Source organism: Amia ocellicauda, chromosome 10, assembly GCF_036373705.1.
Source record: "Amia ocellicauda isolate fAmiCal2 chromosome 10, fAmiCal2.hap1, whole genome shotgun sequence".
NCBI lineage: Eukaryota > Metazoa > Chordata > Actinopteri > Amiiformes > Amiidae > Amia > Amia ocellicauda.
This window is the reverse complement of record NC_089859.1, coordinates 10,655,645-10,680,267: the sequence shown is the minus strand read 5'-3', so window position 1 is coordinate 10,680,267 and position 24,623 is coordinate 10,655,645. Positions and strand designations below refer to the sequence as shown.

Here is a 24,623-nt window from a genome sequence, read left to right as displayed (position 1 = left end):
ATTGATTGCTGCCTATAGTAAAATCAATTCAAATGGTCCGTTCATACACCCACTGTCATATCTGTTTACATTTGTACAGTGAATTAAAGTTGTTTAATATTCTGCTTATTTTATTTTTTAAGTAACACAACAATAAACACTTAGGATTCCCTACAAAATAAGTTTGACTGAAATGGAAATCCATTGCCTTGAAAATATTGGGGTCTTGTATGACATTAAGCTTCCCTTGGCTTTCATGTTTTGTATCCTATCCAAATCAGTGTGTTGCCTATACGTAGTCATTTGGCACTGACCTGGAGTGTCTCATTTTTGTATCCTTTCTTTCTTTTAAAAAATATTTATGTGTATAGTTTGATTGACAAATAAACCATTTTGTTAAAGCAAAAAAGGCTACTTTACTTCATATGGCTGTACTTCCAATAATGTCTGACTGAATTGCCATTAACATATGCTGAATATACCAATAATAGGAAGCAACTGAATAAATTAATTTGTTTTGAATAGTTAAATAGATGACTACATCAAACCAAATGCAAATATAGAAATAGTTGACTGGACCAGGTGAGGACCAATACAATTTGTACAAACCTGGTGACCTGCACTCCATTTAAAATAGAATTCAGAATCTTCCAAAAGTCTCTTGCAATTCTGCAAAACTGAGAAAAATAGACCTAAATATCTACAAGGATTTAATCTGAGTGATTAATCATTATCATCGTCATAAATAGCCAATTGATACATGCCAGCAATATGTACATTATTTCACAAGACTTGGTTTTCAGCAGTTTTGAAGAGTTTAGAGAAAATGTACTTATTTTAAAATGCACTGGTAAGCAGAATCAAAATTGTGTGTTTACCTGGAGGCTTGAGCTTTGTGTGTGAATGCTCAGATGCTACCTATTCCCAAAAGGATGTTCAGCATTGATAAAATCGCAGGTAAATAAATAAATAGCCTTTTCGCTCTCACTGAGGTTTCGTTGGCAGTCAAAGGACAATGTTGTAAACATGAATTGCAATGACACAAGATGTCTTTGTCCAGGCATGCTATCCTTGTAAAATTTTTAGTTAGTTTGTTTTTGTACAGAGCAGGGTAATTGTTAAACTATTGATTAAATATTGTATAGTTGTAAGGGTTCATTTTTATTGCTTTATGTATAAAGAAAGTATCCTGCCTGTTTTGCTTTGTATTTCAAATGTGTTGCACAAGTTCTTTTTTTAATTTTATTTTTGCCTATTGTATGTTTATTTTATAAGAAAAAAATAAGTCATATGTAATGTACAAAATTTAAACCGTAGTTATGTTGTTTTTAAATGTGTAATGTCTCCGTAAAAAATAAAATTGTATGAAACGGTATAATTGCTTCTCTAAAAGAGGGCCAATTATACTATTGGTACATTGGATTATAAAGAAATAAAAAAAGTTTTTATTAAAACCTTGTGCAAAGTCATTACATCACCTTAGCATATTTATTTTGCAAACGTCTGTCTTCCTTTAATGTATTTTTTGTTGAGTTTGCTTGATTTTAAAGTTGTTGTAAAAGGACGAATCCTACAGCATTGAAACATCAAAAAACTGAGTGAAGATAAGTTTTTTTTTTTTGTGGTTGTTTGATAGGATAGAACCAATCAATATCCCCTGTAGATAAAACTGACATTGATTAACAATATGAACAAATACGTTATAAAACTGGCAGAGATCGAACATTAAAGCTGTCAGTCTGTACACACAGTTGCCAATAAGGACAATCCTGTAAACCACAAATGTAAGGCATGCCCCTTGGCTCAGAGATGCCATTACTCTTCAATTATTCAGTGTCTGAAATGCACTGCATTGACTATTTTCCACTGAAGACCTTGATATTCATTACAGTATTGAGGCTGCATCAAAAGCATGAATGAACATCCTGTACGGAGAGTCCTTAAAGTCTTCTAATAAGCATACCTCCAATACATAAAATGGACACAGGGAAGGGAAGCAAAACCCTGCTGCTATTTTTTTTCCCCCCATCAATAGTTTAGTCAGGTGTCTGTTGTGCCCCATTTCTTTGGCTGTTCACATTACAGGATCAGTAGACATTGCATAAATTAGACTTCCACATGCTTGCAGTGTTTCTGACTGCGCTTTGAACCTTGGTTCATTGGTTTTATTTTTTATTTTCTGTTTAAACCTAGTATGTACAGCCAGTGTAGTTCAAACAACACCTATTTAATGTGATGATTGTGCAAGCGGTCCCCTTCAGTATGAAGTACCCTTTCTTATTTGACTTATTGTGACGACATGATTTGTAATGCATTTTCAGCACGACACAGCTCACTTCCATTCAACGTGGCGCCCTGTGGTTAATTTGATGTATACCACCCACTAGGATGGTGAGTGGCTTCTCTAAGAATAAATTTGGCAGGCTCTAGGGAGGGCATTTAGCAAGATGTAAACCACAAACCAGCAATCTTTATATGGGCTATAAATCAGCTTTTTAAAAAATTGTCATTATCATTATTATAGTAGGCTGTTTATATGTGCTATGTAGTTCAGAACCTGTGTTCTTTCTATTCCCACTAGATTAGGGTTAAAGACCACTTCCACAGTACTGATGCTGCATTAACCCCTGCTCCCGTGCTGTAATGAATGAAGGAATCTCTGTGACAGAAGCAGTGAAGAGGTAAATGGGCCGGGAATATAATTACAAGTCTAAAAACTATCAGGGGGAACCCACAATTTAATATATGTATAATCTTCCCTAAATAATAAATCTCTGATATTACAAACACTAAACATTTTCATATAAATTAGCCTTTGGTTGCTGGTCCTCATAAAACCGCATCTTTCATTTAACTAATAGGTACTTATTTATTCATCACTTGAAAAATGTACATGCCCTCACAAGCTTATTAATTTATGAGGTTTTTGGTGCATTTCGGATTTCTATAAAGAGGTTTATAAAACCAGATAGCAACTTGCCAGGGTAACATGAATCCAACCTGCTAAATAATTTCTAAAATGATGTGTCAAAAGCTCTTTTATTTACTGTTTCTGAGCATTTCATTTATTCTTGGCATCAGGCCAGGTTCCCTGACAGTTAAGATTTATTGATTTAATTGCCTGGGGTAACCATGCAATAAAATCATCTCAAAGATGAATTTTCATGGCACGACGTGACATCAAGGTAATTTTTCAACTGCTATGGCTATGTTTCCGCAGGTTACAGGTGCAAATTTGTTTTAAGTCAAGATATCTCATTAGTAGCAAGACTTTGTCTGGTTGAGATTTGTATTTATTTTTGAATTATCTTTACTACAAAACCAAATATAAAAGAGACCTGATCTTAAGGGAAGAGTTGATATTTCACTAATTGGTGCATCCATTGCCCATGAGAGATAGAATCTGTGTAATTAGGGCTGGGATGGGAATCCACTTACCCTGGTAAAACATTCATTTTATTTCCAGCTGTGAAACATTTCATGGCTCAGAATGTATGTGCATTAAAAATATAAAATGGGCTAACCTACAGCAAAAGTAGCTAAATGCACATTAATGTGTTCAGAAAAGATCTGGACAGGAACAGTTTCTAGGCCCAGAAAAACTAGTTATTTATTATTTGAGAAACACATAAGCTATAGAGCAATATTCCATATTCCAGTCCTCCAGGGCCAGACAGCTTCTGGTTCTCATTCCACCTGAACTCCTAATGAGTCAACTGAACTAAATATTCTCTTAACTGAAGCCATCTCCCCCATATGTAATCCAGGTGATGATTTAAAGAGACATATAAAAACTGTATGATTGTAGCCCTTGAGGATTGGATTTGAAGAACATTAGAGATACACGCTATCTTGTCCATCTCCTTGAAATAAAAAATAAAATACATTAAACTATTGTCAAACATGCACAGAATACTGCTTCCGGGTAAATGCCACAGGCCAGCATTTTGTTTTAAATTGCCATTGAGGCTAATTTGTCTCTTTTCACTCTGGATCCTGTTGCTTTAAAGCTCATGGTTTCTTTTTTGAAAATATTCAACATTTTACATTTGATCGCACAGTATAATTTGTGTTCTAGTTACAAACCTGTGTTTTGTATAGTTGTATTGTATCATTACTTAGACTAACTGCTCTTGACAAGTGTTTGGGTGTGTGCTCTGATCTAACTCACCTAATGTGATGCATCTATATACTGCTAAAACCATCTACAGTAACAGTGCCTTACCCTCTCCATTGTTAATGCATATCCCTCTTTTCTCTTCACATTTATTTAGCCTCAGGGCACTGACTTGGCAGCATCTCATAAGAATACTAGGCCGCTGTGTTATATTTGATCAGGTCCAACATCAGATCAATTTTTACACCTAAAAAAGGGCTGATCATCCAAGTTTCCGAATCTTCACCTGAAGAGTTTCATGTACACAATGCAGGAGTATAAGGGTTATCAGGGACACTCGCCACATTCATTTTACACCGCTTGAGAAGGCAGTATAAAAGGAATGAGGCTGTTTGTTTACTGAAACTGCAGAAATAAGGTACTCACAGTGATGTCCTTTTTTAATTAAAAATGGTTGAAAGCTGCAGACTCAAACTGTTAAACATGTTTTATGATTCGTGAAGTACACAAGGAACGATTACTCTATGCTGTCTTTGAAACTTTAGCCTTGAATCCTAATTGAGGCACATCTGCAAGGAGTAGAGGGGACATCTATAATTACTGCTCTCCTCCATTGTGTTTTAAATTAAAAATGTCTACAGTCATTTGGCTTCTGTTCTTGTTTCCAAGCAGCTAAATTGCAATCATTCAGTCTCAATTCCCAGTGAAGGCTCTGCAGAATGACAGTTTTTAGGAACCAGAATGATAACACTGATCATAATGTATGGTTGTTTGAGAGACATTACTGTGCCTTTGGCTTGAACAAATTCTCATTTAGTGTATTCTGGGCAACCGTTAAAGGTGGATGTTACTTAACCCTGCCCAACTGGATTTTTAATGGCATTGTAACTGTCTGTATTTCATCAATACTGAAGATGTAAAGAGAGTATATCACCAGAGGCACAGCAGCTTCAAATTCCTGGGTGGGAATTTGAAAGACTATTCTGTCTCCGTCCCCTTCAATCCATAAGAGCCAGGGGGAGGATTGGGTCTGGTTTTTGAAAGTTCAGCCTTTTTCTATTTTAATTTACTAGCAGACCATTCAAATACATATTTTCTACTGTTTATAAAATAAAAATGTTTCCAAGATTATGGTATCTACAGTGAGGGAAAAAAGTATTTGATCCCCTGCTGATTTTGTACGTTTGCCCACTGACAAAGAAATGATCAGTCTATAATTTTAATGGTAGGTGTATTTTAACAGCGACAGACAGAATAACAACAAACAATCCAGAAAAACGCATTTCAAAAAAGTTATAAATTGATTTGCATGTTAATGAGGGAAATAAGTATTTGACCCCTTCGACTTAGTACTTGGTGGCAAAACCCTTGTTGGCAATCACAGAGGTCAGACGTTTCTTGTAGTTGGCCACCAGGTTTGCACACATCTCAGGAGGGATTCTGTCCCACTCCTCTTTGCAGATCCTCTCCAAGTCATTAAGGTTTCGAGGCTGACGTTTGGCAACTGGAACCTTCAGCTCCCTCCACAGATTTTCTATAGGATTAAGGTCTGGAGACTGGCTAGGCCACTCCAGGACCTTAATGTGCTTCTTCTTGAGCCACTCCTTTGTTGCCTTGGCTGTGTGTTTTGGGTCATTGTCATGCTGGAATACCCATCCATGACCCATTTTCAATGCCCTGGCTGAGGGAAGGAGGTTCTCACCCAAGATTTGACGGTACATGGCTCCGTCCATCGTCCCTTTGATGCGGTGCAGTTGTCCTGTCCCCTTAGCAGAAAAACACCCCCAAAGCATAATGTTTCCACCTCCATGTTTGATGGTGGGGATGGTGTTCTTGGGGTCATTCCTCCTCCTCCAAACACGGCGAGTTGAGTTGATGCCAAAGAGCTCGATTGTGGTCTCATCTGACCACAACACTTTCACCCAGTTCTCCTCTGAATCATTCAGATGTTCATTGGCAAACTTCAGACGGGCCTGTACATGTGCTTTCTTGAGCAGGGGGACCTTTCAGGTTCTGCAGGATTTCAGTCCTTCACGGCGTAGTGTGTTACCAATTGTTTTCTTGGTGACTATGGTCCCAGCTGCCTTGAGATCATTAACAAGATCCTCCCGTGTAGTTCTGGGCTGATTCCTCACCGTTCTCATGATCATTGTAACTCCACGAGGTGAGATCTTGCATGGAGCCCGAGACCAAGGGAGACTGACAGTTATTTTGTGTTTCTTCCATTTGCGAATAATCGCACCAACTGTTGTCACCTTCTCACCAAGCTGCTTGGTGATGGTCTTGTAGCCCATTCCAGCCTTGTGTAGGTCTACAATCTTGTCCCTGACATCCTTGGACAGCTCTTTGGTCTTGGCCATGGTGGACAGGTGTCTTTTATACAGGTAACGAGCTGAGATTAGGAGCACTCCCTTTAAGAGAGTGCTCCTAATCTCAGCTCGTTACCTGTATAAAAGACACCTGTGAGCCAGAAATCTTGCTGATTGATAGGGGATCACATACTTATTTCCCTCATTAACATGCAAATCAATTTATAACTTTTTTGAAATGCGTTTTTCTGGATTTTTTTTTTGTTATTCTGTCTCTCACTGTTAAAATACACCTACCATTAAAATTATAGACTGATCATTTCTTTGTCAGTGGGCAAACGTACAAAATCAGCAGGGGATCAAATACTTTTTTCCCTCACTGTATATATTTTGTATGTAGGATAAGTATTCATATCCAGAACAGTTTTGATTCAACTTTAAGACAGCAATGGCAGTTATTCATATTATTAGTACTTATGAAAGGTCCTTAAAAAATATATAATAATAACAACATTATTCATGTATATGTGTTAGGCTTAGTCAACACACAGTGCTGTTCATAATCTTACATTGTATAATCACCAGTTTGTTTCTGTAGCTAGTTAGGACTCATAATAATGTTTCCTCATACAAATATTCCTGGCAACTACTTTTTTTACTGTCAACAGCCTATGCACCAGATGTGTACATATCCTAGCTTCATGTATCAACAAACTGAAGAAATAACTTGGGATTTGGAGCCAGGAACTTAATTTACAGTGTGTGAGAATAAGCTTCATCATGAGTCATACATATTAAAATATATTGATTGCTTATACATATGTTGAGCACCCACGCCAACATATTAATATATGGTGAAAAAGATTGAAACTAGATTCTTTCCATATGCAGAGGCAAAGTACTTCAGCAGTTAAATGTATAACTTAACTTCCCCTTTAGGTTTTTTTTTTTCCCCTTTGTTTTAATAAGGATCACCACCTGTTGGACAAATTCCAACTCAGGTATTAGTACGTGTTCCATCTTACAAAAGACATCTTCCACTAAATCTGGCTAATATTTCTGATCAATATTTAGGAGTATGAATTAAAGCATTTATGAATAACCTCCAAAGACTATTTTCATGTCACCAATGGGACAATCAAAAAACAAATGCTATTATAATCTTCCATTTTCATTTGAAAAAAGATTACTTTTTTTTTCCCCACATAAGAAAGAGAATTTGTATGAGTGAACGCAACTTGCTAAATCGGTTTCCCACACACAAAACTAAGCCATGTTGGGGAAAACTAAACTTACATTTGAAAATCCCTTTCATAACAAATAAGTGTTCCCGATAATTAAAGAATTTGGTCCAATTAGATTTCATCAAAATGTGCAGCTATTTAGAGGCAACCTCTTAGAGTCTGGCTTGGTCGTAAATCCAAGACATGAAAAGAGAATAATTAAATTAATGTGAAAGATAAAAAAATATATGTTCAAAGAAACCGTATGTCTTGTATGTTCAAAATATCAACTAGGCCGAAGGATTACCATCACTCAAGCATACTGTTCACAATATAAGTAGACTTCAGCATTACCATCAATTTAGGCAGATGTTGGAGCAATAAATCTTATTGTCACATTTTTTAAAATATTTGTATTTCCTTTATTTGTTCTTGAATATACAAGCTGAAAAAAACGATAGACAGTTTCTTTAACCCATAAAAGACCATGGAAGTGTTTAGTAGGGTCATATTTCAGGGCAAACTGATAGACAAAGGAAGCTGTAGCTCTAATTACCCAAGAGAAACATCACTCCAAGGTTCTTCACTCTGATCCTTATTGCTCTTACTTATTTAAGTTTACTGGAAAATATTCTAATTGTTTAAACAAAAATTTATAACAAAACAATGGTTTTTACTATGTCCCGTTTTATTTTTCTGTGAAAAAATGTATAATCATTGCCCAGAAGACCTTGGTTCATAACGTAGCTCTTAGAGCTTTTCTTGAATAAAACAAATTATATGTGTCAAAATAATGGATTTACAGTTAGTTTTTCTACTATCGATATAAAATAAATCATAGTAATAACTGTAGGATTGTGACTCAAAACATGCAAATCTTCGTTTTCAAAGAATAAAGCAATCCACAAATATTTTTCCAAACAAGTATATGTTTGATGGCAATGAAAACAAAAAACATTGAGATCTCTACATAAAACCATGTAATAATGGGCAGTGACACCCTATTGATACAGCTAATCTGTTTGTATTTGCTAGTGTAACAGTTTTAGTTTTGTACATAAACTGCTTTCAGATTCAAGATCTCTGTATATTGTCACATATAAACAACAGACTAATCCTCCAAGCAAAAACAAGGGAAACAATTATCTTAAACTAATAATTTTTTGAAATAGTACATCCAATTCAATGTTCAGCAACACTACAGTGCCTGGTACAGGCATTTTGTATTACCCCTTAGTTTAAAGCTTCATAGATATAGAGCATAAAAAGAGCATTAGATAAATGTCTGTAACCTCCTGCAGCTGGAAGTGGTGACATTACTGCAAGTGCGGTCAGGGGATGGTGAAGTGTTAGTCCATTCATCTGAAAATGAACTGGAAATGTGTTCAAGCAAAGCTGTCAATAGACTGAATAACCAAAAAAAGGAGAGTACATGAGAAGCCATTAAGCTGCAGGTATAAGTGAAAGTAGGACATATATGAATACAATTTGAAAGCAGTGTTTTATTCTAGCCTCTTTTAATGGCAATTGTAAAATAAAATAAAACAACTAAACTACTTTTTTGCTCATTTTCAGTTGTAAACAATAGAATGGAATGTGAGGCTTTTTTTTTTTCCTCAAGACCATAAAATGCATTTAATGAATACAGTTCACATGCATTTTAAACTCAACAGTATTGATTTAAGTGGGTTTAGCACTTAATTGAATGGTCCTTGATTGAACTCATTTCCTAGTGAGAACAGCACATTACATTTTACCGATTTGTAATTTCCTCCTTGTTACATTGCTCATGACTGACATACACACACCTATTAGACAAAAAAGCTTATCATTTAGTAATTGGAATCTTAATTTTACAGAATTAACCAAATCTGATTGCAAGTTTTTCTACATAATTATCCAGACTGCATTTCAGATGATTGCCACTGTGTAACTTTAAGTGTAAAATAGATGTTTTCCTAAATGTTTGCCATCATTTGGTTATATAGTAATCCCTCAAGATACGCAAATTCCAGGTACGCGATTTTCACTCGATTTATAACTGCACATCGAAGCAGGACAATCAATTTCGTAATACGTGACACTCGTATAGTATATATGTGACAACACACTTATTCTCACTTAATTGAACCCTTAATCGAACTAATAAATGTCCTAAATCAGTGCCTTGTAATTATTTTTAACAGTAGGGGTTTTAAGTATAAAATTGTATAAAAACTTATCTTATTAAGGAACCCACCTTTCATCAGTTACACCATTTAAAGAGAGAAATGTAACAAAATGACTTCAATTAAGGGTTCAATTGAAGAGCTGTAAAGATTCAAATTGAGAGCTTGGTTGGAACAAAAACCAGCAGGGTAGGTGCTACTCCAGGACAGGTTGAGAACCACTGTCCTAAGGAATTCCATCTGAAAACCAAATTAAGGGAACCTGAATATTTTATGTACAACCCTAAGCTTGACTCAGATGAGGCCTAACCCCAACTCTAACCCAAACCCATCCACAATCCTAACGCTAACTCTAAAAAAAAATGTACAGTAGACAACAGTTGATGTACTACTTCTATGTAGCTTAATCTAACCTGTAACTGCAACCTGTAGCTTCTTTGTTTTTTATGGCACTCCTGTGTATAAATTAAGAAATCAGAAATGAACATGAACAGGAAATGCATTAACACCAGTTACATTAATTTAGCGCTGACTGTGATTACACAGCTATCACGGAGTTTGGATCTCTCTTGGTCCCCAAACAGTAGTTGTGCATTTCCAGTTTACATCCAATGCTCCTCTGAGAAGACTTGCTGGGTACCTGCTTTAAATATCAGAATATGTCTAGGTGTCTGAGGCATAGGAACATATTTCATAGTTAAAAGCAGCCGCTATGTTTAAGATGCAAGTACCTGTATGATCACAGAAGCTCCGACACTAGCGCCGTCACTCCCCCTGACAGCACTGTCGATGAATGTATTTTATTTCAGCTGTGGATGATGAAGACGAAAGGAAATGAGTCAACAAGACTGGAAGTAATACACCGCAGCTCTTAGAGGAACCACTCAGCACTAAGAGTCGTGAAATATGAAGGATGTTTTGATCTACCTGCCGCATGTATATGCTTTTATGTGGATTCTTACACATTCGTTTCCAGGGAATCTGGGGTCATGAAGTCTGTGATAATGCAAAAATAACATTTCAATACATCAGCTGTCTTAATGGGTTTTTCTTTTTGTTGTTTTCACCATTTCCAGAAATCTACCTGCGTAAAGGTGTAGGGAATAAAGCTAGAGGTGAGATCACTACATATTATTGCAAACGTCTCCAACACGTCTAATCGAGAATATAACATTTTGCACACTGCCCATGCTACTTAAACTGCTGATATAGTGGCATATGAGACAGAATAAGCTCATAAACACACTCAATGATTGAAACACATGCTTCCTGAAAGCATCACAGCTTGGACTCCATGAAAGGAATTGGTGTATGCTTGCTATCAGTAATTAACATTTTTACCACAGTTATGCTGCAAAGGTTTCGATTCCTTGCATCACAAATTTATATTTTTCAGGAAACAGGTGCCCAGTCAACTTACTACAAGGGCCATTTAGCCAAGAAATGTAAAGCAAATAAGAAAACATACCTCCTTGTATAAATACACACAAAACCCAGGAAAGTCTGGGCACAGTGACAGTTTCTACACTGTAATGTATGTTCTGGCTTTAGAACCATTTAATATAACTTCAAAAGCCTCACTTTTTTATTATTATTTCCTAATGACTGCTAGTTAAATACGCCTGCAAAGATGATTCACCAAGTCGACATGCTGGTTGTGCCAAGGTCAGGCTTTCAAAACTGCAGCCAGAATGACTTCCTGGTATACGAGGATGTAGTCATTGGACGGGCAGCTGGTTTCTGACATCAGGAGCATTCAAATTGAATAAGTATATAACATTATAGATTCTTTGGACATTTTTTAAGTTTGCTGATGTAACTATTTTGACAAGGAAACCAGTTGTACAGAAGGTTCGGAAATTAGCCAAATAAACCTACTTTTGCAGATGCTATTACTCTTCCTTGCATTTCAATGAAAAAGGGTGACATGACACTATAATACATTCAATCAATTCCCTCAATATCACCTCTTTGTAAATGTAAGGGCCTGTGCACATCTCTCCTCTATGCATTCATTTTTTTCCCTCTTTTTTATGGTGAGTTTAAATGGATTGAAACATTCCATGAGGGCATTCCACAATATTTCAATATGCGCATTTACACTGCCATTTCTGATCCGGATCAAACGCATCAGTAGCATTTGATCCTGGCAGTGTGGATACTCGACCGGCTCAAGTTCTGCATGCACTGCGGCGTAATGATGCGGTTTGTTTTAAAGTCAGGCAGCAGACAAACATCAGTGGAACTATTCCCTACTACCCTTATTATAAATAAAATATTGTTAAAAGTCAACAGTAAATGGCTTGTTTTTTACTTTAGCAAATAATAATTGTACGTTTATTTAAAATGCTTTGGGTGCAAAAAAATATGCAAGTGCGTTGGTTTTACTTGTTAGAATAAATTGTAACTATATAAAAGCTTAGGATTTTGGATCTCTTCTGGACTTGAAGTTCAGGATGAAGTTCCTGCTGGTCTTGATGAGCACCAGCAGTCATGATCTGCCTACACTACAACAAGAGTCTCTTCTATATACAGTATTTGAAAGCAGATAACTGGTACATCAGAACTTCTTTAAACATAACCTGTCACTGCCCTTATTTGTTTGCTTTTTTGCCAACACAGATGTGATGCTATCACAATGCTCCCTCTGTTTCAATTAGCAGCATGGAAATACATTAAAATCAGAAGGAAATGTGTTTACTACAGCGAGTGAAAATTATAAAAAGGTCTTATTCAAATTATTTGAATTACATAGTCTAACCTTAGCAATTAACCTCATCTTACATGATCAATTTGGTAATCGTCCAGAACATAAATTAAGGGGTTTTCTTTATAGCATGTATACGAGCACATGGCATGTTGTGTGATTCATCTTATCATCACATGAGAAAGTGACAAGCATTTGTCAAATGTCCCATGTGCGTTGCTCTATACAAACTATACAATAAATTATCCTTGTGGCTTGTGGTTCCTGCACCTTTCGTGCCACATTGGAGCTATATAAACCTTTAATAGAGAAATTCTGTCCTGGCTTACGAATAGAGATCCCCAGTTACAGAGACACAGAGTCAAACAAAGAGTGTACAGGGAACCATTTGTTTTCATTTGTCCTCTGTAACAGGATTAAGTTTCACTAACCACTCTGAGATTAAAGAGATACGGGACTGTTAAGGACTGGGGTCTGTACAGCACGAAGGGAAGGAATGTTTCATTGTCTGGTACTGACAGTGTGTTTGTCAGGATAAAAAGCACTTCAATTGCAGATCAATAAATAACAGCAACGCTGCTTTAGGATATGGTGCTAGCCTGCCCTTATTACACTCCACATTTGACAAAGAACAGCTTTTTCGACCAGAAATTACACAGGGTTTATTTAACAATATTTGTTGTACTTCCCAAGGTTATAATAAGAATTTTTCTCTTTCCCCTCGCAGATTGGAAGGAGGGCAGTGATGTATGAGCCATCACATGTTATTTATTCACCAAACTGTTCCAGATGTGAACCCATCATTTATCTGCTGACAAATCAAACCTGCAGCACGACCTCTGCGCTGACCTCTCTGGAACGTTCACTTTCCAATTTTTAAAGACACACTACCACACACGCCTGCACTTATAAGTGTCCCAGCTGCAGTCCTGCTAACAAACTTCCATGGAAATTCTGCTTCATTACAGTTATGGCACTCCAGCAAGCCTTAACGGGAGTCCTTTTCACAGTCCACCTTTTCATGACAATATGAGGAAAAACTACTCTGCATTAAAGTCAGAGTAAGGAAAGAATCAAGTAGCTACACTTTTTGTAAGGGCTATTGAACCTGAACAAAATGTAGAAGGTAGTGTTCCCCCTTAACTGTTGTTTCATCTTTTAATTGATTGTTTATTTGATCTGACTGCTTTGTTCTTCTGCTGTGTCTAAACTATTACACATACATTAAAGGAATATATCCCTGAGAATCATGGTAAATTCTTCATTTGTAGCAGATCTGAATCCCTGTTTCTCAATTCCAATTCCTGACAATAGGTGTCCATGTTTTGTTTCCTTGAAAACTTGCTTAAATAACTAAGATACACTATGATGAGACAACAAATTTCATGGAAATCTATCCAGACCTGAAAATAAAATATTCAGTTTAGAGCAATAACTCTCAATGTGCCCATACTGAGTTTGCAGTAATCTTGATTATAAAATGTCAGGGTGAACAGACTGAATAGGAGGTTTATTTTAATTCCAATGCTAAAAACATGTCTGGGAAATGAAGATAAAAAGTGTCAAAAAGTTACATCAAAGTTAAGTGGCAAAAAGCCAATAAAATGATCAGCGTGAGGAAATGACCATGGTCTACACTTCGATCAATCAGTGCACACAATTCTGGTCTATGACCTTAGCTGAAAGTATTTTTAGAGTCTTTCAGTACTCAGCGAATCCTTGCATCTCCCAGAAGAACATCCTAACTGCCAGTCTCCAGTGAACCTCAATAGCTCTCCATGCACACTGCTTTCGTTTGTGCTGATCTGGCAGGTAACATGGATGACAGTGATGAAAACAGAGTAGCAACTCTACTGGGCAAGGTCAGGGAAACCAGAGTTCTCTACATTACCAGGCACTCATTTTTCAACACTGTGCTCCCTCCCCACCCACACCTCTGTTCTGTATCAGGGATGCCATAACCACTGTCTCAGCATTTCCCCTGGCAACAAAAGGCAGGTACTGCTTGGAAGGCTTTTTCCTTTTACTTAATGGGAGAAGTACTGTAAGGAACTGACAGGTTTCATTTAAAAGGGTTATGAAATACTAACCATGTGGGAAGTGAATGAAACTATCATGAACAATGGATATATTGTATACAGCTGTAAACTGTGTACTTAATCTGAAACTGAATTTAATAGATACTGCTCATTATACCAGTGTTCCCAAACCAGTGTGCACTGGCACATTGGTGCACCATCAGGCATGAAGATTTTTTTAAGTCACACAGGAGAAAAGTTAACTAATAATTCCTGAAATATTCCAGATGTAAACAACTTTACAAAGCCTATAGAAAAAACTATAGAAATTAATGGAGTGGTAGTAAACACTGTAATCATGGCTTTTGTTCAGCTAGTTTAGTCATCGTACTCTCTGAGCTGAACCAGTGTTCAAAAACACAGATCCGAATATATATAACTGATAAGTATAATTTAATTAATAATATGTATTGAACTATATGAATCACAGAAAAATGGTTTAAAATGAAGTGTGCAATTACTTACCACAACTGTATAGACACAGAACAGAAGCAGTGGTAACACACTCTTTTACACGTTTAGATTATTATTAAGATAACGGATGGGATTACATTATCCACTTAAATTCACAGTATGTTTCATTGTAAATCATAAATTCATAAAGATTAATCAATGTTGGTATATGATTTGTGAAACATCACAAAACAATGTTACATAGAAAGGCAATTTTTACAACCAACATTATACAGTAAAGTTCTGACATATTGCATCATTTAAAAAATATATTTAAAACAATAAAAATATAGAAGAGACTCCATTTGTTTTTATGGAGAACATCAAGTCATAATTAAAGAAGAGTGAAGCTGCAATAACAGTTCGGCATTAGTCAAACTACAATCTGGGGCTCATAGTACTAATGAAATGTTCTTTCACTGCAGATGCACTTCATAAAATAACCCAGATGCTGACAACTAAGGTTAAATACTGCTAATCTAGTGCAACACTCTTGAAAGATTGAGGATGATATCAACATGAAAGCCAAATGACAAACTACTGTTAAACTCACAAGGCCAAGTGATTGGACTTATGACAGTCCCAAAGGACTGCCCAAGAAGAGACATGCAACTTAAAGTCAGGTCAATCCAGATGGCTTTAGATTGAGACCACATACTAGTCGTGGCTGCATTTAAGATTAGCTTTTTCTCCGGAAACTGCAGTTATAATTTATCAAAGTCCAACAACAATCATTATAAACTACTTGATTAAACATTATTTATTGTCCAAAACCAAACTGTCAACTCACATGCCTTTTTTGTTGGTTGTATTGCATTACAAAAATGTTTTATTAAGCAGTGAAATACACTGTAATTGGACACATAATTTTAATAAGATTGTAAATCAACATTTTCAGTAATATGAAATGGATTAATATTTCTATGGGATTACATGTTCCTGGGACATAAAATTATGGAGATTTTGGTCAACAGACCATTCTTACTGTATTCAGCATTTCAAAGTTTATACTTTTGCAGTGGTTCATTTCTCAGATAAAGATGAAATAGTAAAATGTCACCAGCCTGCCTATAGCTCAGCACCTTTGAAAGTGATATGCATGCTCTTGGTTTTCTGTGTTTTGTTTTTTGAAGATTAACCAGAAAACCAATAATTTAGTGAAGGGTGGAACCACTCTCCATTTTACTCCAACTTGTATACAGAAAATCCAGGATGTTCAGCAGAAGTCACTCCGTTATAGCTAAAGTTCAGTATAATTACTTTCCAAAAGCAAAACACTCTTGCATTGAGGATAAAATGAAAAGTATCTGTGAGGAGCTGCCACCACCTGCCTGTAGTTCAGAGATTAAAGCGGGTTCAATCTCTGAATGGAACAAAGTCACTGCCTGGGATGTCGCCACTGACTTGATTCGTGTCACATCTTCTAAATATAATGCTTCTAGGGGATTAAAGGCCAAAGATCAGGAATGTGATGGCTTTGAGTAACTACACAAATCCTGCAAACTGCTCAAAGCATTTTTACTGAAGATGAAGGCAATTTACATTTGGTTTTACTTAAAAATCTATATTCAGTTATACTATTTTTCATAGGATTTTATCTAATTACCCAATTATATCCTTTCCATGGCTAGTATTTTTAATATTTCATAATGTAGCCAAAATCACAATTGGTACAGTACTGTGAATGCATTTCATGTTAAAGGTATTAAATATTTATAGAGGAGGTTTTCAAATACTGCTGTGGTTGGCCCCCAGATTTATACATTTGGAGTAAGAGGTAAAAGCATGGTGTCTTTTTGATTCTTGTGTGTCAAATTAACTCTTCCTTGAATAAAATATATCGTATAGTGACAATCAGTGTGGGTTTTTGGCGATACAGTAGTACACTTAATTGCTCCTAGGTTTCTTTAATCTTTATAAAAAATAAATGAAAATGTCCCTCCACAAAATTAAAATTGTGATTATTGAAAGGAAAGGAAAGGAGATAAATGGGGATGCAGTATTTGAGTTTCCATCCATTTTCTGCATACTCTGAGAATGTTTATAGGGTATTGTGTATATGATCTGGAACAGTTATTTTGGCAGGTAAAAGTGCAGAAACGGCACATATTTTATTCATGTAAAGCTCAGAGTGGTAGAGAAATATGTATGTATATATGATCCAGCAGCAAATTAAATGGAGGACCATTTAGAAAAATGTGATGATATATTTGACAGATCAACAACTGCACATATTCTGTGGAATTTGCCACTTGAAAAATATTCTGTCCTTGAAAAGGTCCAGTGATATTTTAATTATACAATTCCAATCACATCCACAATAACCAAAATAATTTTTAAAGTCGCCATTTTAAACAAATAGGAAAAAAATCTAATGAGACAATACAATTTTCAACACCACTCACCATTGACCTATGTAACTTTATTAGTGAACCCTATCAAAACAGTCAGAAACATGTTCACTGGAATTTGCCATTTGTCTTTAAAACTATTTATAAGCGAGACATTTCAAAAGGGCTGTAAGCTGCACAATCACAAGTCTCTTATAATCTGATCTATGCTATATTGGTAGAGAATAAACTTATGAATATAAACAAATGTATTTTGTAGGCACTGCGGTAAGTAAGAGGGATGATTAACTTGTAAGGAATGTTTACTTTCCACTGAAAACACAAATAAGGAAAACAGCTTCTCCCTGCCAATTACTGGATTTTTTCTGAGTAAATGCTGATAAAAAATTCACTGCGGGTAACACTAGCTCACACACAACTTCCGTTTAATTCCCTTGAAAACCTCAGAGTTTGCTGTCTCGTTACTAAAGCAGAATGCGGGTCGCCAACTCTGAGATTCAATCCAGAAGTAAAACAAGATGAAAGATGATACTCAATAGGTCCACCCTGGAGCTTTCTGGTATGAAACCCAAAGCAATTAAGAAAGAGAGGAAAAAAAAAAAAAAGAGAGTCCAAGCCTTTGTTCTTACCAACAAACCAACACGTCTGGGACCACTGTGAACCTGTAGCCCTTTTCCTGGTGCACTACTAACAGAACTACACAAACTACTAGTTTAAAACTTTTTTTTCCTTGGAATAGCAATTCTTGGAAACTATTTCAGTCACAAGTTATAACCTACAGAATGCCAAAAAGAAATATATATATATATATATATATATATATATATATAAATACACATACATGTACACACAAACATACACATATATACATCGATCAGCCATAACATTATGACCACCTGCCTAATATTGTGTAGGTCCGGCTTTTGCCACCAAAACAGCCCTGACCCGTCGAGGCATGGACTCCACTAGACCTCTGAAGGTGTGCTGTGGTATCTGGCACCAAGACGTTAGCAGCAGATCCTTTAAGTCCTGTAAGTTGCGAGGTGGGGCCTCCATGGATCGGACTTGGTTGTCCAGCACATCCCACAGATGCTCAATTGGATTGAGATCTGGGGAATTTGGAGGCCAATTCAACACCTTGAACTCATGATTCATCAAACCAGGCCACCTTCTTCCATTGCTCCGTGGTCCAGTTCTGATGCTCACGTGCCCATTGTAGGCGCTTTCGACAGTAGACAGGGGTCAGCATGGGCACCCTGACTGCTACAGTAGCTTGTCTGTTGGATCGGACCACACGAGCCAGCCTTCGCTCCCCACGTGCATCAATGAGCCTTGGCCACCCATGACCCTGTCGCCGGTTCACTGCTTTTCCTTCCTTGGACCACTTTTGATAGGTACTGACCACTGGGAACACCCCACAAGAGCTGCAGTTTTGGAGATGCTCTGACCCAGTCGTCTAGCCATCACAATTTGGCCCTTGTCAAAGTTGCTCAGATCCTTACGCTGCCCATTTTTCCTGCTTCTAACACATCAACTTTGAGGACAAAATGTTCACTTGCTGCCTAATATATCCCACCCACTGACAGGTGCCATGATAACGAGATTATCAGTGTTACTCACTTCACCTGTCAGTGGTCATAATGTTATGGCTGATCGGTGTATATATATAATACAGGCAACAGGCATTGTGCATTGTGAAGAACACTCTATGAGGAATGAAAAATGCCTTCATTTTTTAACCATGTTCCTGGATTTAAAAATACAAATAAACTCCATTTACATAAATTACATAGTTTTGAGGGTTGTTTTTTCTTCATGGGGTCTATTTGTCAAAAAATCCTCTAGCATTAAATAACTTGCCCCACTTCAGTTATATGGAATGAGCGTAAACAATCACACAATTGTAACAGCACAGTTAGAAAGCACTTAAGATCTCACTCCATTTCTCTCTGAAGGAACAGCATAAAAGGTGGTCATGATCATTTTACAGATCAACTTTTTTGGGGAATGCATCTGATGGTTAGCTCTGCAGACACGAGAGAAAACAAATACATACTTTGCCGTTTAAAAACTTACAAAAAATGTGCGATTAATTTCAATATAAGTAGCAGGGGAACCCGCCTTGCAGATCCGAGTAATTGATAAAGACATGATGTAATGAAATCATTTTCTTTTACCTTTGATAACTGTTCAGACGTGCCTGGTTTGAAATGCAGGAATGGCACACAGACTAGGCTGAGCACTAACGGCGGGTCTGCTTTTTCTCTTTATGCGTGATAGATAGCAATGAACAATGGCAGGGCCTTGGAGGGGCTCCAAAAGCCTGCAGAACTCTGGCTGCTGTGTGGGAGTTTTACAGCGGGGTATGAAAAATCATATTGACGGATTTCACCTATGGTTTGGTGCCTCTTTATGAAATCAAATTTGAGGTTTTAATGTTATTGCTTCATATATTTCATAAGGGACTATGACTTAATCAAGAAACTGAAGGTCATAAATTTATAATAAAGAGGTCTATAAAGCCACTAGCATGAGTGCATTCTATCCAGTTATAAAAGAATGCGTGCAATGGTGTGTAACTATTTTTAAAATGTAATTTACCTGTTTGAACTAATACGTCTCATTTATTATTTTTTACAATATGCAGAGCCTTCCTATTCAGAGATGATTATTTTGGACACAGAATCTCAAAATACATTCATCCCAATACCCCACATGCATAAAACCAATCCATTCCCATGGTTCAGAAATGTGCAATATATATATATATATATATATATATATATATATATATATATATATATATTTTTTTTTTAAGTCTAACTGACATTTAAAGTACAGTCTAAGTATGTTAATATCATTCAAAAACATATGTTAGTGCTGTGAATAAGAAAATATACAGACTATGTATATTATCTATAAGAGAATACATCTATAAGGGCTGTGTATCCATAAATCATACAAAATAATTAGAAGATTAATCAATGAATACAATGATTAGTATTAATAAAGAGCACAGATTCCAGATTTTGGAAAATGTCTTTACATGTTTCTTCTTCACTGTAAGCTTCAAAACCCCTAGTAATCCTCTCCATTTCTTAACTCACAATACTAGAGGGACCAATAAGCTATTCAGTGCTGTTGAAAGGAAATTTGAGAAAAAAAACAATTAATCAGCAAACAAAATCTTCTGAACAACTTAGATAATATCTTCCTGCCATTGTTTGTAGGGCCCTATGTAGACATGCAGTAATGGAAACAAATGAAGAAATATGAGTGTGGAGACAAATCCATATTATGTTCTGTCCCAGTCCACTTGGAACAGTAGCTCCCTTGACATGCCTAATAAATCTTGTGAGAGAAGCAGACATCATCAGCGCCTATCCTTCACATGACAAAATAGCAATGCCATTCATGATTAGCTGCATACAAACATCACTCCTTCTCAGGTCACTCTTCTTTCTCTGTGGTTAAGCCTCACATTGATGTTTATAATACATCTCACCCAAGACCCACAAAGCAAATACAATGTCACGACACCCAATCGCATTACAGAGCATGAACTTTCAAAATGTAAGACATGGCTGTTGGCCTTTCAATTAGGAAACAACTGCATTGAAATCATTCCTCAACGTGTCTTGGAAATAAACTCTTAGTAGGAACTGTTCATAGAACAACAGGTTTTGCCAACAAAACTAGGCTTAGCTCATTAATCTTCATCATTAGAGTGCACTCATTAATGACTGGACCCAAGTATGACTCTCCTCAAACTGTTACAAATTCCAACATAGTTGTGGTTTTGGAACGGCTTTATTGAGCTTTCACACCATATTGTTTTAACCCGGGGCAACTGGGGAAAAAGCTTAATAATAATAATACAAACAGTACAGTGTCATGATTTGTTTTTTAAATACATTAGAATATTCAGTTTTAAGTACATCGGGGGTGTTTCAGAAATCTCAATTACTTTGAACTTCAAGACGTTAACTTTATTTAGTGCCAATATTACATACCAATTATTATATTGGCACATTTTTATTGGCACATTTCCTCTGTGTATGTCTAGTCATGTATGATATACATATCATACATACATAAGTACATGTAGCTCTTGCCAGTACACATTTATATTCTACCACCTTAAACCAACTGCCCTACACACAAACACATTAACTCAAAGAGGTTAGTGCCCTCTGCTGGAATTAACTACCTGTGTAACCTTAAGTGGGATGACAGAATAAATTCTGTATTTGGAACAATAGTAGACATCAGACACAACCCTTTCAAAACTAATACATACATACATAATATGGAACAAACCATTCAATAATAAAATAATTACTTTAAAAACTTTTTTTCTGAATTCTAGCACTAAACCTTACCAAATATGCCGGACAACTATAATAGGACTACCTTAGGGATTAGATTTAATGTGTGGTAATCCTGTTGTATTATTGGCTTTGAGAAAGTGGACAAGAAACAAAAAAAAAAAAAAAAAGCAAGGGAGAAGCAATAATTGTTATTGTTTATGTGCATTTTAAGAAGGATTACAGTACTGGCTACATTTCTTTATTTTGTATTATTTGTATGATATTAAATAATTTGAGGAAAAGGAAGTTATTTATTAAACTACTTTTTTTCAGGTTGATTATCAGAACACTTCAGGGGTAAAATGCAGTAAACATAAGTGACCTCATTTATCTAAATCAGAAGTGGAAGTCCTGCATGCGAGGTGTAATCTTACTTTGTGTTGACCTTAGCAGTTACACTGTGTGTACACAGACTTTGAGAAAGGAATGATGATATTGATTTTAACAACCTTGTACTCCAGTATAATTTCATTAGCACAGCATGCCTCTTTTTTCATTCCTGTTGCTGCACAGATGTGATGTCATATACACTACTACTACTAAGAAATATTTATAAATGTTTCCTGTTACATAGAAAAAGAAAATACTTTAATCAGCACTAGTTAGCATGAATGTGCTTTGCCTTAGTTATCATTATGAACATGCATTTACATCTCATGTTCTGAGAAGGTAAACCTAGTGTTTGGATTTAATTAATCTCAGTAATTTTTTTTAATTATTTTGTCATTTAATAATTGCTATTAAATTGATGATTCTTCCTTCATTCATTGTATTTCTATAAGACAAGACAGCGGTGAGTCTGATATATCGTTAAAAATACATTTTACAAAATACAAAATACATATTTTGTACAAAGACAGAATTAGGCTAAAAGCTATGGATGCATCCATATATACACACAGTGCAGACATCTTATTCTATATCCCTTTTCTTATTAAGGATTGCAGAAAATCTTACAGGGCCAACAGTTACTACAATGTAACTGCACTGTAATAACACTATAAAAAGGGTGGGGTGGTGCTGACGAAGAACGATCAGGGGGTAGGGACGGGTGCTGACGGAGTGCCGTCCAATTACCCAGCTGTGGATCACGGCACGGATGGGGGAGGGGTGATCGGGACAAATGGGGCACTTCAGAAAAAGGGCAGGGGCATTAAAAGGGGCAGTGGCTCGCACCACCCCTGCCCCCCTTCCCCCCTCTCTGCACGTTCCTGCTTACACCTAATATTATTAATATTATTACCTGGGGTGTTACACCACATACATACCTAAAGTTAACAACAGTTATTTTTAATGTGAATTTAATACATAACACCTTACAAGTAAAATGTTACAAAAAGTTCATACTACAGATAATTTAAGTGATCCTTTGTTAGTGTCAGATTGTCAGAAATTCCTTTCCAAAGTTTTTTGGTTGCAGAAGCAAAAGTTTCTTCTGATGATGTAAAAGTAGTTGTACAAATGTCTGGGTGTAAATCTGAACTAACATTAATTGATACTAAAAAAAATTAACTGATTTTTCTAGGAATTAATCTAGGTAATGTAGGAATCTCACTTTTTGCTTACAGAGTTACAGTGTTTTGATGCAATAACCTTGATATAAATGTAATTATATTTGCAAGCCATTTATCTTCCGGTGAATCACATCAGAACATGAACCATTTGTATCAGGTAACATGATATCATATTCTATTATCCTGGTATTCAGGTTAATTACATGCGTTGTCTACTGAAAAATACCAAACAATGAATACTGGAAAAGTTTAGATCTGTCAGGAGAATACAGCAGAGAAGAGTCGCAACATTAGTTTCAATCATAAATAACTTACACAAAGGCAAAGGGCTGCAACTCAAAATTAAATCAATGCATACTGGGTGGATAGATACAAAAATAAACAGTAGGTGTCTTTTCCAAATGGCATTTAATTACATTATTAACCAAAATATAGAAATATCCTGTCCACATAAAGCATACAAGCAAAATCCAATGATGTCAGTGAAACACAAACAGAACAGTCAAAACGACCTTAATGTAATAAGAAAACATGTTAAATGATCTTTGACTTATGTAAAAGGAAAATCAATTCAAAAGTAGAAGGAGAATGTTCTAAATAGCATTATTAAATACATTAAAAGATGTATGACTAAATTATGTTTCTAGCACATTCCATTTAGAAAAAAAAAAGTTGTACAGTTTTAAAAGTGTGTATGTTTGAGATCAAACCACTGAATTAGCCAAAGCAAGAATACAATCACTGTCTGTTGTTATGGGCTGTGTAGTAATTTTCAAGAGGAACTGTTCTGATGAGCAATATCACCAATATTACTTCACTGACCTACACACAGCAGGGCATGATGCTCTCCTGAAAAAGCATGTGTTTTACTTACATTATAGAAGAGCCCTGCTTTGGTTTCACTGATCAGACGTCCTTTCTTCCCCCAGGTATCTGATCATCCGAAAGTGGCTGAAATAATAATATGACTTATGAAATCCCGGACAAACAAAGTGCTGTTTCAAAATGGTGTGTTGATTTGTTTCGATACATACCATGTGTAGAGAAGTAGTCACAAACCCTGACTGAGGACTAAAACCATGAACTAGAGATGTTTACACCAGCCCATGTGTTGGTCTTTCAACATCATCACAATAGCTAATAACTTAAATACAAAGATCAAAATGGCCACGCTTCCTTGGCCAGGCCGCCATCTTCCCCTCACCTGTCTGCAGATGGGGTCAGGGACAGGGACCAGGTGGAGAGGTGAAGCACAGACAGACGTTTCTACTCGCATGAAATACATTACTTACCTTGAAATGTTTTACAATATCAAGTGTAACACGAGTTTCAGTTATTTGCTTAAACTGTCGCA

At 36.1% G+C, this 24,623-nt stretch overlaps 1 long non-coding RNA gene across 1 annotated transcript in view; it reads right to left on the bottom strand.

Moving 5' to 3' along the window:
* LOC136759871 (uncharacterized) overlaps positions 1-24,374 on the bottom strand; it is a 56,164-nt gene extending 31,790 nt beyond the window's left edge. Inside the window, exons 1-2 of the long non-coding RNA XR_010820120.1 lie at positions 24,304-24,374; positions 24,144-24,220 (exon numbers count right to left, since the gene is read on the bottom strand). This is a non-coding gene — a long non-coding RNA (uncharacterized LOC136759871). The remainder of the gene's footprint in view (positions 1-24,143; positions 24,221-24,303) is intronic.
* Positions 24,375-24,623: the final 249 nt, after the last annotated feature.